This window comes from Antennarius striatus, chromosome 7 (genome assembly GCF_040054535.1).
Source record: "Antennarius striatus isolate MH-2024 chromosome 7, ASM4005453v1, whole genome shotgun sequence".
NCBI classification, from domain to species: Eukaryota; Metazoa; Chordata; class Actinopteri; order Lophiiformes; family Antennariidae; genus Antennarius; species Antennarius striatus.
In genome coordinates, this window is record NC_090782.1 from 3,270,417 (window position 1) to 3,278,564 (window position 8,148).

Here is an 8,148-nt window from a genome sequence, read left to right on the forward strand (position 1 = left end):
GTGCTGTCCCTCTGATGTACTCATTCCTGATCCTATCCATCCTGGTCACTCCCAGAAAGAACCTCAGCATCTTCATCTCTGCTACCTCCAGCTCTTTCTCCTGTCTTTTCTTCAGTGACACTGTCTCTAGGCCAAACAACATCGCTGGTCTCACCACAGTTTTGTACACCTTTCCTTTCACTCTAGCTGAAACTCTTCTATCACACATCACACCTGACACTTTCCTCCACCCGTTCCATCCTGCCTGTACACGCTTCTACATCTCCTTTCCACACTCTCCATTATTCCGGACAGTTGACCCTAAGTACTTAAAATCCTCCACCTTCTTGATCTCTTCTCCCTGTAACCTCACTCTTCCACTTGGGTCCCTCTCATTCACACACATGTACTCTGTCTTACTGCGGCTAACCTTCATTCCTCTCCTTTCCAGGACAAACCTCCACCTCTCTAGCTTCTCCTCCACCTGTTCCCTGCTCTCACTGCAGATCACAATGTCATCTGCAAACATCATAGTCCATGGAGATTCCTGTCTAACCTCGTCTGTCAGCCTGTCCATTACCATAGCGAACAAGAAGGGGCTCAGAGCTGATCCCTGATGCAGTCCCACCTCCACCTTGAACTCCTCTGTCACACCTACAGCACACCTCACCACTGTCTTACAGTCCTCATACATGTGCTGCACCGCTCTAACATACTTCTCTGCCACTCCAGACTTCCTCATACAATACCACAGTTCCTCTCTGGGCACCCTGTCATAAGCTTTCTCCAGATCTACAAAAACACAATGCAGCTCCCTCTGGCCTTCTCTGTACTTCTCTATCAACATCCTCAAAGCAAATACTGCATCTGTAGTACTCTTTTTTGGCATGAAACCATACTGCTGCTCACAAATGCTCACTTCTGCCCTTAGTCTAGCTTCAACTACTCTTTCCAATAACTTCAATAGATAGATAGATAGATAGATAGATAGATACAGTACTTTATTAATCCCGAAGGAAATTGCACATATCCACTGCTCAGGCATTACATTATGAATAAATACTGGCTAAAAATTAAAATATAAACAGCATAAAATTAAATCCATTCAACCGCGTGCTGACCTCGCCACCTTCCCTCAGCTCTTCCTGAGAGAGTCATTGTACCCCCTGATGGCACGGGGCACAAAAGAGGACCTCAGCCTCTCTGTGGAAGCGCTGTGTGACAGAGTGTGACAGCATATATGGCTCATCAGCTTTATTCCTCCATAGTTGCCACAACTCTGCACATCTCCGTTGTTCTTAAAATGGGCACCAGCACACTTCTCGTCACATTTCTCAGGCATCTTCCTACTATCTAAGATCCTGTTGAACAACCAAGTCAAAAACTCTACTGCCACCTCTCCTAGACACTTCCATACCTCCACAGGACCGACTGCCTTTCCACTCTTCATCCTCTTCAATGCCCTCCTCACTTCATCCTTACTACTCTTTGCTACTTCCTGGTCCACAGCAGTCACCTCTTCTAGTCTCTGTTCTCTCTCATTTTCCACGTTCATCAACTCTTCAAAATACTTTGTCCATCTTCCCATCACACTACTGGCACCTGTCAATACACTTCCATCCCTATCCTGAATCACCCTATCCTGCTACACGTCCTTCCCGTCTCTGTCTCTCTGTCTTGCCAACCTGTATAGGTCAGTCTACCCCTCCTTACTGTCCGACTTAGTATACAAGTCATCATAAGCCCCTTGTTTGGCCTTTGCTACCTCTACTTTCACCTTACGCTGCATCTCCCTGTACTCCTGTCTACTTTCCTCAGTCCTCTCAGTGTTCCACTTCTTCTTAGCTAACCTCTTTCTCTGTATGTACTCCTGTACCCCCTCATTCTCCACCAAGTCTCCTTATCTACTTTCCCTCCAGGTGGCTCTCCAAGTACTCTCCTACCTGTCTCCCTGATCACATTAGCTGTAGTTTTCCAGTCATCTGGAAGCACCTCCTGACCACCCAGAGCCTGTCTTAACTCCTTCCTAAAAGTCCTGCAACACTCTTCCTTTTTCAGCTTCCACCATTTCATCCTCTGCTCATCCTTTTCCCTCTTCATTTTTCTCACCACCAGAGTCACCCTACACACCATCATCCTACCTCCACTCTTATAGGTCACCCTATGTTCCTGCCTCTTCTGGAAGAAAGTATTCACTCTAGCCATTTCCATCCTTTTCGCAAAGTTGACCACCAAGGGTCCTTCTGCGTTCCTCTCCTGGATACCAAATCTGTCCATCACCTCCTCATCACCTCTGTTTCTTGCACCAACATGTTCATTGAAGTCTGCACCAATGACAACTCTCTCACTTCTAGGTATGCTCCGCATCACTTCATCAAAGTCCAACCAGAATTTTTCCTTCTCCTCCAGCTCACATCCTACCTGTGGAGCATACCCACTAACAACATTGAACATCACACCTTCTATTTCTAGCTTCAGACTCATCACTTTATCTCTTTTTATCTCTAGGACAGGCATCACCAAATGGCGGACATTGGTCCGGATCCGAACCGCGTGATGGTTCTGTCCGGACCCGTGACCACTCCATGATAAATTCACAAAATCCAACAAAACTAACAAAAAACAAAATTGTCTTTGTGCAGTCTTGATGATTCCTGCTATCCAGGACGACAGGGCAGTGAAAGACACCATCTGCCAGAATTATTTCAGAGTCTAAGTCACATCACCACAGGGGGCAATAAAAACATTCAATACACATTTCCTTTGCAGATAGAGAGAGTGAGTGTTGGTACTCCAGTCCAATTTATTGTTCAGGTGAACACCCAGGTACTTGTATGAGGACACCACCTCGATGTCCATACCCTGGATCTTCACCAGTGTAACTGGGCAGAGTGCTCGTCTGCGGACATCCACCACCAGTTCCTTGGTTTTACCCGCGTTGATCTGGAGGCGGTTCCACTGGCACCAGTCCACAAAGTCCTGGGTCAGATCTCTGTACTTTCTGTCGTCCCCATCGGTGATGAGGCCGACGATTGCAGAGTCATCAGAGAACTTCTGCAGGTGACATGTGGGGGAGTTGTAGAATAAGTCTGCAGTACAGAGGGTGAACAGGAACGGAGCCAGGACCATTCCCTGTGGTGCCCCCGTGCTGCAGACAACCGTGTTCGACACATAGTCCCAGGTCCTCATGAACTGCAGGCGATTGGTCAAATAGTCCAATATCCAGTCAATGAGGTGGTGGTCCAACCATTTCCATGTGATCTCCATTTTGTACTATCTCTATAGTATTGAAAGCACTGGAGAAATCAAAAAACACCAAGCAGAACGTTTTCCACAGCTGTGGAACCCTTCCTAGCTTCAGGCTCATGTTGAACATGTGTCCAACAATCCCACACAGCTGGTCTGCGCAGGATTTCAGGAGCCTGGAGCTGATGCCGTCTGGACCCGCAGCCTTCCTCGTTAGACTGTTAGACTAAATGTTAGACTACATTTGTTTTCTGTTGATGTAAGAAGTAATGATGTGAGAACTACAGGAGTGTTTTAGCTATTATCAAGGAAACCATGCAAAAGAGCTAGATGCCAGCTCTCTATAGGTATACGCAATGGTATAAATAATTAATAATAATAATAATAATCCGCACTTTATTGATCCCTCTTGGGGAAATTCTCTTTACACTTCACACTTCACTCAAGTACATACAGTATATGTATTAATTACAGCACTTCGTTACAGGTTACAGGACCCTGAAACAGGCACAGCACACTATGTAGGGGCCTGTAGGCATGCAATTAGTAAATACAGAGAGGAACATGTAGCGGTACAGGGGAGGCGGAGTGAAGGGTCCTGTGAAGAAATTGCGCTCCAATGAGCATCTTGTAGGGGGGACGGCGCCTTGCTCAAGGGTGCCTCGACAGTGGCTGGGAGGTGAGCCGACACCTCCCACCGTCAGCTCACGCTCCAATGGATGTCCTGGCGGGAGCGGGACTCAAACCCCTCGAACTGATGGCTGGGCGATCCCGTCTTCAAGACGATTGCTCTAGCGCTGAGCCACTGCCACCCCATATTCTTCTTCTCAACTGTTTTTGTAACACACATTTACTGTTTCATTTACATAACATTAAAACGTTTCAATAGATTTACTTATTTAACCGAACTTTATGTAGATGTGAGCACATTTCTGTGTGCATGTTAAGAGCTCTGTGCTGGCAATAAAACAACTGAAAAGTCAAACGTCCACAACGTTTACAGTACAATATCAAATATAATGAAGATGAGAAGAATCCCTCATGAGATGATGCAGGTCTTACCTGTGTGAATAATATTTTTATACTTCATTTTCAGCTGCTGACATGTGCACTTCTCCCCCACAGGACTGCACCTAAATAAAAAAAATTAATAGACTATTATTCAAGCTGTTTACTTACGTAATTTTACCATGATTGTAACGGATTACACTTAAACTTACACAATGCCTCAAGCAGCAATTTCTTCCCATGTCATCTCCCTCTATTTTACAGCTGCAACGCTGTTGCTCTTTCTTCTGAAAATGTCCTCAAAGTTTTCATATGCATAAATTAAAATCTGTACTTCAACAGCCGTAAAGCGCTGCGGAGCGCGTCTCATCCATCGTCATGGTGTACCGTTAAATCAGGGCTCCATTGATGATGGGTTTTTTTAGAGTTGTCACACCTGTTAAACTACAGGTCAGCTTACTCTGGGTTAACAAAACTAATCCTGAAATTGATGTGAAACTAAAATCCCTGATTTTCCAAGTTCAGGGTAAGTCAAACCAAAGCCACAGGTTTATCTCAGGGTTTGTTAACCCTGCCTTCTCGAAACATCTTACTATCTAAGATGGACTGTCATGCAGTATGAGATGCATGAGAAAATCATATCATTCAAGTACGGCAGAGCGGCCTGAATGTGAAATGAGATGAAATGAAATACACTTGAATAACCTCCTTGGGAAAATTACCTTTTCACTTACTATATTTTTAAAAATGCATATATATATATACCTGTATATATATATATGTGTGTGTGTGTGTGTGTGTGTGTGTGTGTGTGTGTGTGTGTGTGTGTGTGTGTGTGTGTGTGTGTGTGTGTGTGTGTGTGTGTGTGTGTGTGTGTGTGTGTGTGTGTGTGTGTGTGTGTGTGTGTGTGTGTGTATGGGTCCCTGAAACAAACATACAGACACACACCAGGACCCTGTAAGCAGCAATTTATATACAATGGGAGTCAGAACAACGGGCAGCTGTTTCTTGGTACGCCTAAAATGAGCAGCTTGTAGGGGGGCGGTATCTTGATCAAGGGCACCTCAGCAGTGCTCAGGAGGTGAACTGACACCTCCCACTGCCAGCTCATACTCCAAATGTTTTTTGTCCACCCAGGCCTTGAGCCAGCAACTCTCCGGTCTCCAGTCCAAGACTTAGTGGACTGAGCTACTGCTGCCGCACATAAGGTCGGATTTATTAAACAATTATTATATCTGATTTACTAAACACTTTACATGGTTTTGTATTGTTTTGAAGATTTTATGTTTATGTTTGTCAAATTTGATTTGGGGGTAAAGAACCAATCCAGAGTGTTTAAATTCTGATATAGATTGTATTTCTTCATTTTGTAAATTTTACCAATTAGAAAGACACTAAACAGCAAAGGTTCGAGTGCCTAGCCCTGTGGGATGCCCATCTGTTTGTTTAGAAGTGTTGATTTATTTTGACCAACTTTAACACACTGAACCAGTGCCTGAAGAAATTATACAAACCAACAAATTGCCTCAGTAGATACTGAAATTTTGGGAAGAACTGATCCTGCCTGCTACGAAAGACATTTGGCATGAACTTTTTTGGAGAGAACGAGGCAAAAAAGATAGCTATTGTCCTCCTTTCAACTACCACCATGAACAGAATTGATGAAATAGCAGAGGACGTTGAGGCACAGCTGTTACAGAGGATAAATGGCCCTTCTGATGTTGCCCAACCAGGCAATTTTACTCATTTTTGTGCGATACATCTTCCAAGAGGATGTGGACGAGGATTTATTATGTGGGTAATTTTTACCAGTCAACACCACTGCTGCAGAAGAATTACATATCAGCAAGACTTAACTGGTTGTTTTGTGTTGGCATATGCAAAGACAGAGTGGCTGCGATGACTGGATGGCTTTCAGGTCTGACAACACAGATCAAAGAAGTCGCTTGGAGGACACACTTGCCACCATAAGGAAATGCTGGCAAGCCGAAAACTGTCGCCTTGAGCTTAACGGTGTTTTGCAAGATGTGATTAAAGTTATTAACTACGTCAAAGGAAATGCCCTCAATTCGTGTGTTTGATCAGATCTGTGAAGTGATGAATGCAGAACATAAACGCTTGCCTTCTCTTGCACACAGAAGTTAGATGGCTTTCTAGAGGCACGTCACTAACAGAGGTTTTGAGTTAAGAGGGTCCTTGCAGAGATTGCTTTTAAAAAAAGAGTCAACAGTGGCAAAATATTTTAGCAACACTGATTGGATCTCAAAACTTGTTTACCTGTGTGATATTTTTAACCTGCTCAACAAACTCAACCTGTCACTTCTAGGAAAAATGAAGACTTTTCAAGTTGGCAAATGCAGTTGCTGCATTGAATTGTTGTAATTATTGAGTAAGTGCAGGGCCATTTGACATGTTCCTGTCATGTCTTTCCTTTTCTTTATTTTCTTATCCCAACATATCATATCATTCCAGATCCTGTCTCATCTACAGTCAGTTCATTCCCTGCACCTGCCATCTCTCCACACACCTGCAGCCAGTCCCCAATCTGTCTCCACACTTCAAATGCCAGCTCAACCTTCTGCTCTCTGCCATATTGTTTTAGTGTCTGCCCTGACTCTCCAGCCTACGTATCCTGCCTGCTTTCGTGACTGTATGAATCCCGTCTGCTCTCTCGACCCAGCCTGTTGTCTGCTGCTCGTCTGATTTGTCTGCCTGGTTTGTTGATTGTTTCGTGCCTGACCCTGCCTGATTCTGGACTCCACCAGTTGCCTGTTGTTTATTGGATACCTCTGCCTATCGGACTGATTATTTCGAACCTGACCGCTGCCTGTATTATTAAATCCTTTTTTGAGACTTTACCCACCTGCTACTGTGTCGTGCTTTTGGGTTCCCCTTGCCAGTTGTGTTTGAGTCGTGACAGAACAATCTGGCCAAAATGAAACCAGCTGAACCCATCAAATGAACCCAGCGTGACCCAGCGTTATGACCGTCACCTCCAGTTTTTGGCCTAGGTCATTCGCTCCACGACCGTGCGCCAGGAGCATAGCATAAACATCCTCCAGACACAGCTTGCTGCATTTTCGGCAGCACTACCGGGTCGTCCAGTTCCCTCTGCCGTCCCTGAATCTTCTGCTCGGTCGGTGACTGGTTCCAAGGCTAGGATTCCGCCAGTGGAAAGCTGTTCCAGAACTCCAGGTACCTGCCATCCCTTCTTGGTCCAATGCTCCCTTATTTTTGAGCAGCAACCCTTGGCTTTTCCAACAGAGCGGTCCCGCGTGGCGTACATCGTCTCCCTGCTCACAGGGAGAGGGACTGGGGGACCGCCAAGTGGGGCGGCAGTCACCTGTCTGTGCATCCGTCCAGTCCTTCTGTGCCGGGTTGCGGAGGGTCTTTGATCATGTGACTACTGGGAGAGAGGCAGCCAGGGGTCTGTTGAATTTATCCCAAGGGGGAAGGTCTGTGGTGGGCTATTCCATAGAGCGGAGAGCGATTGGAACCCCGCTTCCCTATTCGACGCCTTTTATAACTGGTTAGCAGACCGAATAAAAGACGAGTTGGCGACGCAGGATCCTGCTGCGAATCTGGACTCCCTCGTGGCCCTGGCCAGTCGCATTGATGTCCGTCGTCAGGAGCGCAGGAGGGAGAGAGCTCGCCATCCTGAAGCAGTCCGGATGTTCCCCTCTGTATCTGCTTCTTCGCCACCTTCCCCGCCGTCAGAGGAGGACATCCTTAGAGGTCAGGTGGAGCCCATGCAACTACGTCGGGATCGTCTGTCTTCAGTGGAGAGAGCGTCGCCTGCGGGGAAATCTCTGCCTCTACTGTGGTCAGTCCGGCCATTTTACTTCTTTCTGTCCGATAAAAGGCAGGGCACCAGTTGAACAGAGGGTGCTGGTGAGTCGGACAACAAACTTCGGT